A 10,203-nucleotide genomic window follows, 5' to 3' on the forward strand; every position below is an offset into this window, starting at 1 on the left:
ACTCCCTGCCGAGCAGGGAGCCTCCTGATGTGGGGCTTGATCCCAGGACTCTGGGATCATGACCTGAGCCGAAGGCAGATGCTTAACGCCTGAGCCACCCAGGCACCCCTTGTTATTAATTTTTTAAAGTAGGCTCCATACCTTGCCTGGGGCTTGAACTCAGGACCCTGAGATCAAGAGTTGTATGCTCTACTGACTGAGCCAGGAGGCGCCTCCCATAGTTTATTTTTGCTTTTGTTTCCCTTGCCTCAGGAGACATATCTAGAAAGAAATTGCTATGGCCAATATCAAAGAAGTTATTGCCTGTGTTCTCTAGGATTTTCATGGTTTCAGGTCTCACATTTAGATCTTTCATCCATCTTGAATTTATTTTTGTGCATGGTGTAAGAAAGTGGCCCATTTTCATTCTTTTGCATGTTGCTGTCCAATTTTCCCAACCCCATTTGTTGAACAGACAGTCTGTTTCCTATTGGATATTCTTTACTCCTTCATCAAGAGTAATTGATCATATAGTTGTAGGTTCATTTCTGGGTTTTCTATTCTGTTCCATTGATCTATGTGTCTGTTTCTGTGCCAGTACCATACTGTTTTTTTGGGTTTTTTTTTTTACTGTTTTGAGGACTACAGCTTTGTAATATAACTTGAAGTCCAGAATTGTGATGCCCCCAGCTTTGCTTTTCAAGTTTGCTTTGGCTATTCGGGGTCTTTTGTGGTTCCATCCAAATTTTAGGATTGTTTGTTCTGGCTCTGTGAAAAATGCTGGTGGTATTTTGATAGGGATTGCATTAAATGCGAAGATTGCTTTGGGTAGTATAGACATTTTAATAACATTTGTTCTTCTAATCCATGAGCATGGACTGTCCTTCCATTTCTTTGTGTCATCTTCAATTTCTTTCATCAGTGTTTTATAATTTTCAGAATACGGGTCTTTCACTTCTTTGGTTAGGTTTATTCCTAGGTGTCTTACTGGTTTTGGTGCAATTATAAATGGATTAATTCGTGAATTTCTCTTTTCTACCACTTCATTATTGGTGTACAGAAATGCAACAGATTTCTGTACATTGATTTTATATCCTGTGACTTTACTGAATTTATCAGTTCTAGCAGTTATTTGATGGAGTCTTATGACATAATACATCATCTGCAAATAGTGAAAGTTTCACTTTTTCCTTGCTGACTTGGATGTCTTTTATTTCTTTTTTGTTGTCTGATTGCTGAGGCTAGGACTTCCAGGACTATGTTGAATGAAAGTGATGAGAGTGCACATCCCTGTCTTGTTCCTGACTATAGAGGAAAAGCTCTCAGTTTTTCCCCACTGAGGATGTTAGCTGTGGGTTTTTCATATATGACCTTTATTATGTTGAGGTGTGTTCCCTCTCAACCTACTTTGTTGAGGGTTTTTATTATGAATGGATATTATACTTTGTCAAATCAAAGCTGCAATTCTTGAAGCAAAGGTTGTCCTGGGTTGGAAGGAAATATCTAAGGGGTGTCAGATTTAGTAGGAAGGGTGTTTGTTCGCTTACCTTTTCGTTTGCTAAGCAACTCACCCGTCCTAGCCAGGGCCCTGGGCATTTGTATATTGAGTCATCCAAGGATCCCACAAGGCAGGCTTCCCTCCCCTGGCACAGATGACGCGCAGAAGCGGGAGAGAGGAAGGTGTACAGGAGCATGGGCTGCTTGGTCACTGAAAGCTTGGGGGGGCAGGGCTGCCTGCTGTGCCCTCCCCACTCCTTCCCGCCATCGCCCTTTCTGCTCCCCTCCCTCAGGTTCCCTCCGCCATCGGGGTGGGTGAGTAGTGAGAAACATGGGCACCCATGAAATGCCCCATGAACCTGGCCTGGGGGCAGACTGTATGACAAGAGCTGTAGTATGGAGACTGCAGCTGCGGGTCCTCGATGTCAAAGCACTCGTCTGGATTTGGAGCTGGAAGTTTGGGCCCTGACTATAGATAGGGCCACAGTGACCCTCCCTCTGTCCTTGGCCGTACCCTCTCCTTGAGGTCCTTCCCGGGGGTGCGTCCCAGGGGCACTGTTGGCCTCCTGTCCCACACTGAGGTGCAGAACAAATGTCTTGATCGTCCTGAACCTCAGCCCCACATTTCTGGGTTGTGCAGTGACGCGGCCTCTGACAATGTGGTTTGTGAGCTGGGGGGTGGGGAGCCTCCACCCAAATCTCCTCAAGTAACATACCCTGGCCCTGTTGTAACCTGGGGCTTCCCTTCGAGCCTGGGTGGTGACAGCCACATGGGTGGGGCTGCCCGCCTAATCTCCCTCGCACCCATAAATCCAGGCTCACCTATGGTGTTAGTGCTTGGAAGGGCTTTCTTCTCTTGAGCCCCTTTCCATGATGGAAAGGTAGGCTACTAGTCAGTAAATGAGTTCCCCCAGCCAAATGACTAGGAAGCCAGTTATTGGTTAAGAGGTCTTTAGCCAGTGCCAGAGTGGAAGAGGTGGGGCTTCAGTTAGGGGTAGAAGGGTCTGGAAGTAAAACAGCTCTCTCTCTGATTGTGGGGCCCAAGGCTTCACTCCCAGGACAACAGGGTGGTGGGAAGAGCAGTCACCAAGCTTCTCCCTTCAGCTTTCTGGCTGATGTGGAGAGACAACATCCAGTCCTGTAGAGAAGTGATTGGGATTCCCACCGGAGCCCACGGTTGGAAGGAGAGGGGGCTATGGTGAGGCTCCTGGACCCATGGATGGGTGCCTAGGAAGCCAGGGGAGTCTTTCTATTATAGAACACATTTGAAAAGGTGTAGCCAGCTTCATGGTTTCCATGGCACAAGCAAACCTTCTGGCTCCAGCTCCTTCAAAGGGTTCTGCACTTGGAGGACCCACCTAAGTAAGCCCTCTGGGAAGAGCCCAGGACCGTCCCTGAGACTCGAGTCGGTCTGTGCCGCCACCAACAGCCAGGAGAACCACCACCAGGCCCTGCCCAGCCGGTTTGGCTCCTGCTGACTTCCAGAATTTCCATTCCAGAGGAGCTTAAAAAAGATGATAAAATCCCTAATTATGGCTTCTGTAGGCATTTCCTCCCCCAGGCTCAAGCTACCTGGAAGGCAGCTGAGAAGTTTTCCAGGTGCCAAGTGCCTGGGGAGGGGAACCCTGCTGGCACTGAGCTCCCCCCTCACCCCCAGTCCCACCAGGGCCCACAAACACCCCCTCAACCTTCAGACTTCTAACCTAATGTGGGCTTTATCTGAAGCAAGGTTGCAATGAATGGAGTTCTTCTCTTGTTACCACAAGTCAAGTGGGCCCTCAGCAGACCAACCCCAACCTGGAGCTGTGTCCTTTGCCTTAACGGACCCCCACCAATCCCACCAAGGAGGAGGAGTCCCAGAAAGAAGTCTCAGGGTCCTGCAAAGCAGGGGCTCAGCAGGGGTCCCCTTCAAATGCTGGCTCAGGCAGCAGGGCAGTGACCCACCCACTGGCTGTTTTCTTATTGATGGTGCCTGGCAGGCAGCTAGGGCCACCGTGAGATGTCCTATCATTAGTCCTGCCACATGGGAAAGATCAAAGCCAACAAATGGAGGTGGGCAGGTGTGTGTGAACTGCAGGCAAAAGTGGAGACTGTGAAAGCTGAGGACCTCTAGCACCTAAATTCAGGGTCTTACCTCTCGTGTGCCTGTGTGTACCATCAGCATATTGTAATTAAAGGGCTTTGAGTTTGGATACAGGCCCTCTGCCACCACCAGTGGAATCTGACAAGAGGTCTGGTGAACTCCTGGACCCTGTGAACTTGGCTTACGAAAGCGGTCATTCTGTCCTTTGCACTTGACATGCTCCAGCCTTGGTAAACGAAGTAGTCCCCAAATAAGACACATCACAATGCCTTTGCCTTCTGCTTGCACAACCTTCTTCCTTGAAGCAGAAAGGGTCCCAAGTCTCCATCTCCTCTAGAGCAGGCCCTCCTCAGTGTACCCCACAGGGCCTCGAATGTCCTCTGTCCCAGCACTCAGCCTGTCACAGTATTTGGAGTACAATGGACATGTGATAAAATAAAACAAAGTTCTATCCTTAAACTATCTGATACTTATTTTTTCAAAAAGAAAAACTGAAAGAAAAGGCAGAAAGTGAAAGAAAGAGAGGCTGATGCAAACAACAACTGAAACCCTCCCATAGCACTCAGTTCATCCTTCACCCTTGGTACACTGTGTTCCAGTCACCTGCTTCCGGTATGTCTCATCTGCTACGCAGGGAGCTCCTAGAGGCAGGGCATATGTGTTCTTCATCCTGGAACATCCCTTTATGAGATGCACTGCTTGGTATACAGCAGGCACCAAATAGATGTCTGTTGGATGCATGGCAAACCAATGAACACAAGAAATCTAGAGACAAGAGCAGCACTACTGCACGAGGGAAAATGGTAGAGTGAATTGAAGTGCAGCCAACTTACAAAGCAGAAACCTGTCTATTGCGAAAGAAGAGCCAAAGGTAAGTAACACCTGTCACCAGTGAACGGGTGTAAATATTTTGCCAGGGTGCCTAAGCAAATGCCCAGATGTCAGGCTGTCAGGCAACTCCCAACCCCAGGCTCACAGCTGCAGGGGACACTCGACTGGCCTTTTGACTGTCCCCCTGGGCTCCAGTTTCTGCTTTGCCACTGAACTTTTTATGGGCATTATTTTTCTCATCTGAGTATTCATGTGTGTAATTCCACATCAAAACTCTGAAAGGGGATATTCTATAGGTAAGTCTCGAATGAACAACAACCCTTACAGAGCCTAAGAAAAATGTTTTAAAATATAGGATCGATTTATGAATCAAATGGGAAATTCATCGGGGTCAACTGCCAAGATTGTAATGGCACATTCTTTTTTAAAAGATTTTATTTATTTATTTGACAGAGAGAGAAAGAGAGAAAGAGAGAGAGAGAGAGCACAAACAGAGGGAGTAGCGCAGAGGGAGAGAAGCAGGCCCCCCCCGCAGAGCAGGGAGCCCAACACGGGACTCGATCCCAGGACATCATGACGTGAGCCAAAGGCAGACGCTTAACCAACTGAGTCACCCAGGCGCCCCTGTAATGGTACATTTTTTTCAGGATCATAATATCGATGTAGTCGGCCTCAAGTGCTGTAGTTACTATTACTGCTGTAAGTGCTACTAATACAATTACTTTTATTGTCATAAATTAAAAACTTGTGAGGGCCAAGGCATTCTGATATGAGTCAAAATGGAAATCTGAAATGTAAAAGATGTGGGAGAATTTTCTTAGAAATGGGACAGGCTTTACTACCCTCTCCTAAGAGAGAAAGGCCGGATAGAGAAAGCTGCCAAGAGTGGGCCCCTCTCAGTGGAAGAATGGTGGTGTTTCTCTGGCGGACAATCCTTGTAACTTTTCTCCAACCCTCAATTCCACTGACCCCCCTTTGAATACAGTTAATATATGTAGCTAGCTAAGTCGCCCATTACTTTAACTTTAGACCCGGTTCTTAAGTGTATTTGGCTCAGAAACTGACACAGCATTGCCAGGTTGCATAAGAAAACATATTTTTATATTACCAGTGTCCCTAGAAAATTGTGCATAATTAAATGCATTCAAGTGTCATGGCTTCCAGGCAAATCACCTCATCTCTCTGGGCTCCCACATCTCATTCTGAAATCTGACTATATGGCTGAGGTTCAGTACAGCTTTAAAATTCCTAAGCCTGGATGTGATCTGACCCACAGGGGTATGCAGTTTTAAGCAAACCTAATATATAGAAAAGACCAGATTTACTAAAAAAATCAATGAGAGGGTTGGGAGCGTCATGCTTCTTAAACGTATCATGCGCACGCAAATCCCCTGGGCATCTTGGTAAAGTGCAGATTCTTATTGAGCCGCTCTGGGGGAGGGGCCAAGGTTCTGCGTCCAAGTCCCTGGTGATGCCCCGGCTGCTGCTGGTTCATGGACCACACCTTGAGTGGCAAGGGCGTAGCATACCTGCAGTGCTGAAGCCTCCCTCTAAACACCACTGCCGAGGGCACTTCCTTGCATGAGATCTGTCTTGCTTTCTACCTGTGACACCCGCCACGCTGGCCACAGCCGTCTGCACTGGGGACTAGCAGCAGACATTACAGCAGCCAGGCTGGCCGGCACTTATGAGGTAGTTCAGCGCAAAATCACGTCCAAGAAGGATGACTATCCAAGAGGAGGCACATTTAAAAGACCCAACCGCTTCCTCTCTCAGGTTTGAACGTGACGCAGAGAACTGTGCCCAGATGCAAAAATGTCCAAGGAAGGGTTCTAGAGGGCAGGGGGGTGGGAGGATGGGTTAGCCTGGTGATGGGTATTGAGGAGGGCACGTTCTGCATGGAGCACTGGGGGTTACGCACAAACAATGAATCATGGAACACTACATCAAAAACTAATGATGTAATGTATGGTGATTAACATAACAATAAAATTAAAAATAAATAAATAAAGGGAACAATTCAGTGACAATTTAATGCTGTAAAAAAAAATAAAAGAAAAATGTCCAAGAAGGCACTATAAAGAGAGAAGAAAAGCAGTAGCAGAAACATTAGTAGGAGAAGCAGGGGCAGCGTGGCTGGGGCACTGCCCCGTCAGAAGCATTGGAATTGGGAGAAAGGGATTCTGACATCGAGCGGACAAGATGACAGGGCTGCTAGAGTTCGTGCTGAATGGTGAATCATTTTTTTGGTTCTCCTAGCAGTTTGGTTCAGGGGTGCTGTATACGGACTTTTCCTGTAAGTTTTGATTAAATTTCATGAATGCAGACACCTTGAACATTCCTCCATACCTTGTGACCCTCGTGGTGATTCTTCTTTTTTTTTTTCAAAGATTTTTATTTATTTATTTGACAGAGAGAGAGAACACAAGCAGGGGGAGCGGCAGGCAGAGGGAGAAGCAGGCTCCCCACGGAGCAGGGAGCCCGATGCGGGACTCGATCCCGGGACTCTGGGATCATGACTTGAGCCGAAGGCAGAAGCTTAATTGACTGAGCCACCCAGGCGACTGATTCTTCCATTTAAAACCATCCTTTACTTCACCTAGGACTTTACTGTAGCACACACCCCTGAGGCATTGTAAATGTATTCCTTATGCCCACATTTCTCACACAGACAGTTAAAGTACACCTCAGCTCATCCTAATAGAGCGAGATGACCAATTCTGCCAGAAACTAATGGCAGAAGAGGGGTGGGAAGGGTGTACTAGTTAGCCTGACTGCCATAACAAAGTACCACAAAATGGGGGGCTGACACAACAGAAATCTATTTTCTCATGATCCTGGAGCCCAGGAGTCCAAGATCAAGATGGCGACAGGGCTGGGTTCTTCTGAGGCCCCTCTCCTTAGCTTGTAGATGGCGCCTTCTTGCTGTGTCCTCACATGGTTTTCTTTCTGTACTTGTCTGGGTCCTACTCTCCTCCCCTGAAGACACCAGTCATATTGGACTAGGGCCACTCTAAAGACCTCTTTTTAATTTAACTATGTCTTTAAAGACCCTATATTCAAATACAGCCACATTCTGAAGTACTTTGAGTGGGGGACACCCCCAAAATAGATTTCTGTTGTTTCAGCCTCCCATTTTGTGGATCTCCTAAACCATTATCATGCTCTTCTTTGAGATGGCTGCTGGGCTGGCTAAGCACAGGCTAGGTGGTGCATCCTCTGGAGTTGCTCATGGAAACATTAGGAACTCTGCGATGGCACTATCAATTTGAAACAGTCACAGCTGGCCGTGGAGTGCTATCAGTGCCAGTTAATAGGCTGATGGTGGAGGCAACATGCTTCACAGCTTTATAGCTGGCCCTGTCCTGGTCAACACATTTATGGACAACTTGAATGAATGCAGAAGGCATGCTTAGGAAACGCGTGGGTGACACAGGCTGAGAGGGATGATGATACAGGTATTAGCCTGAACGCAAATGTCCTCGATACATCACAGAATCAAAACTTAAATGACTGTGACTGGCTAGAACCAACAGGCCAAAACAAAAAGGAAGCACGGCAGAACATATGTGAGGTTTTCTCTTCAGGTTGATAAAGGCAATCAATCAGAGCAGTGCTTCTACAGCTTTAGGGAGCCCAGGAATCATCTGGGGATCTTGCTAAAATGCAGGTTCTGATTCAATAGGTCAGGAGTGGGCCTTGACATCCTGTGTTTCTAACTAATTCCTAGGTAAGGAGAAGCTGCTGGCCCACTGGCTCCTCTCGGAAGCATGAGCACGAAAAAGCCCTGGGGTGAGTCATTAGCCACAAGCTTCATATTTCCACAATCTGACTTTGCACCGACAGCACTATGGACTTCTGCCCTAAATACTAAATGCACTCGCCACCCTCCCGACTCTCCAAGCCCTATGGGCTGTGTTGCATTTAGCGTGGGAACCACATTTAGTGTGAAGAAATACAGTCAAGGGAACAATTAAAATACTGAGAAATCTTGCGGCGCCTGGGTGGCTCAGTTGGTTAAGCGACTGCCTTCGGCTCAGGTCATGATCCCGGAGTCCCGGGATCGAGTCCCGCATCAGACTCCCTGCTCAGCAGGGAGTCTGCTTCTCCCTCTGACCCTCCCCCCTCTCCTGCTCTCTGTCTCTCATTCTCTCTCTCTCAAATAAATAAATAAATAAATAAATCTAAAAAAAAAAAATACTGAGAAATCTAGATGACCGTTGTGCGAATTGATGAACTGGGTCCCCTCAGTTGCAGAAGGGACATGAAATGTAGGAAAGGAAATGTAGGAAAGGAAATGGAGTTACCCTCATAGTTAAAGGGCTATGACATGGGATAGAGATTAGCTCTGAAGCATTAACAAACAAATAAAACAACCCCCCCTTCCACCCCGTGTGGGAATCAAGAGGGCAGGTTCTGGGGTTGGACAGACCTATGTTCAAATCCCTACTCAACTACTTTCTCTGTGACTTCCGCTAAATCGTTTAGTCTCTTGCCACACCAGTGTCCTTATCTGTAAAATATAAATACTGCTAGCAGCAGCTATCTGCAGTGTTAATTCCGCTATATGAACTGCGAGAACAGATACATTGTTAGTTGTTTACACGTTAGATGTTTATTTCCCGCTTGTACGTAGGCCAAAATGCTGTTCTTGGTCAACAGGCAGTTTGGCTCCAAGCCACAATTCAGTGACCCAAGGCTCCTTGCATCTGGTGGCTCTGCCATCTTCAGGATTTATACTTGTCTTGAGCCAGATCGGAAATGTCGCACATCACTTCTCCCTACATGTCTTTGGTCAGACCTCAGACACATGGCCACATTTACCTAAAGGAGACTCATGGTCTAGCTGTGTGTGCAAGAAGAAATGAGTCCCTGCCATTCTCTCATGAGGCCGTGTGAAGGGGTTTACAAAGCGCAGGTGGAATGCTTAGCGTGGCCCCATACCTGATTGCGCTCGAAAAATTGCTACTGTTATTATGTAACTTAACAGAACAAAAGTAGGTCCCAAATGCTAAATTACAGGAAGGCAGATTTCAAATTAAACCAAGGCAGAATATAGAAATAACAGGACAATTCAAGTATGATTTCAAATTAAATCCAGGCAGAATATAGAAATAACAGGACAATTCAAGAATGGCTCGTATAAAATACTGAGGTCACCACCACGCGCACTACTTTAGTAGAGGACCTGTGTTTCAGGGATGCTGAAGGGAGTTCTTTTATTAGAAGGGATTAGATAACCTTTAGACAGCCTCAGAAGTATCTAGAACTTTGGGCTGCAAATAAATGGCTTGATTCTAAGTGGCTTTATACTTAAATGTGGTAGACGAGACCACATAAACATCTTGTTCAACAGACAAGTTCATTCTGGTAACCAGTCCGTACCTTAGCAATTGATGTCACTCAGTAACCTTGAAACAGACTTAACTGGAGGATGCAACATCTTATCGTCTTGCTTGATTTGGTATCTTTCTCCCCTAATCCCCATGCCTGCCTTCTGCATCTTTCAAAAAGATGGATTAAAACTTAATCTTGGAAACCTGAGATTTCAGTCTTCCCTTGAGATAACCGAAGACACTGTGCCATGAAAACAAGTTTTGAGAATCTGCTCCATGACTGTTCCTATGCTAGTATTTTAGGCAAAGGCTGCTGTTCACCGACCTTTACGAACTGCATGCAACAGACTTTCCTGTGGGGTTCTCCCTAGAGTATATGCAGCCTTCTAAAGGCCCTTCCCCAAACCACTGCCAACCGTTTGCCTAGTGATTTAGTAAGTCCCTAAGAAAAAAGGCAGAGAATGGCTTTTTAAAGCT

The sequence above is a fragment of the Neomonachus schauinslandi genome, chromosome 14, assembly GCF_002201575.2.
Source record: "Neomonachus schauinslandi chromosome 14, ASM220157v2, whole genome shotgun sequence".
Classification (NCBI taxonomy): Eukaryota; Metazoa; Chordata; class Mammalia; order Carnivora; family Phocidae; genus Neomonachus; species Neomonachus schauinslandi.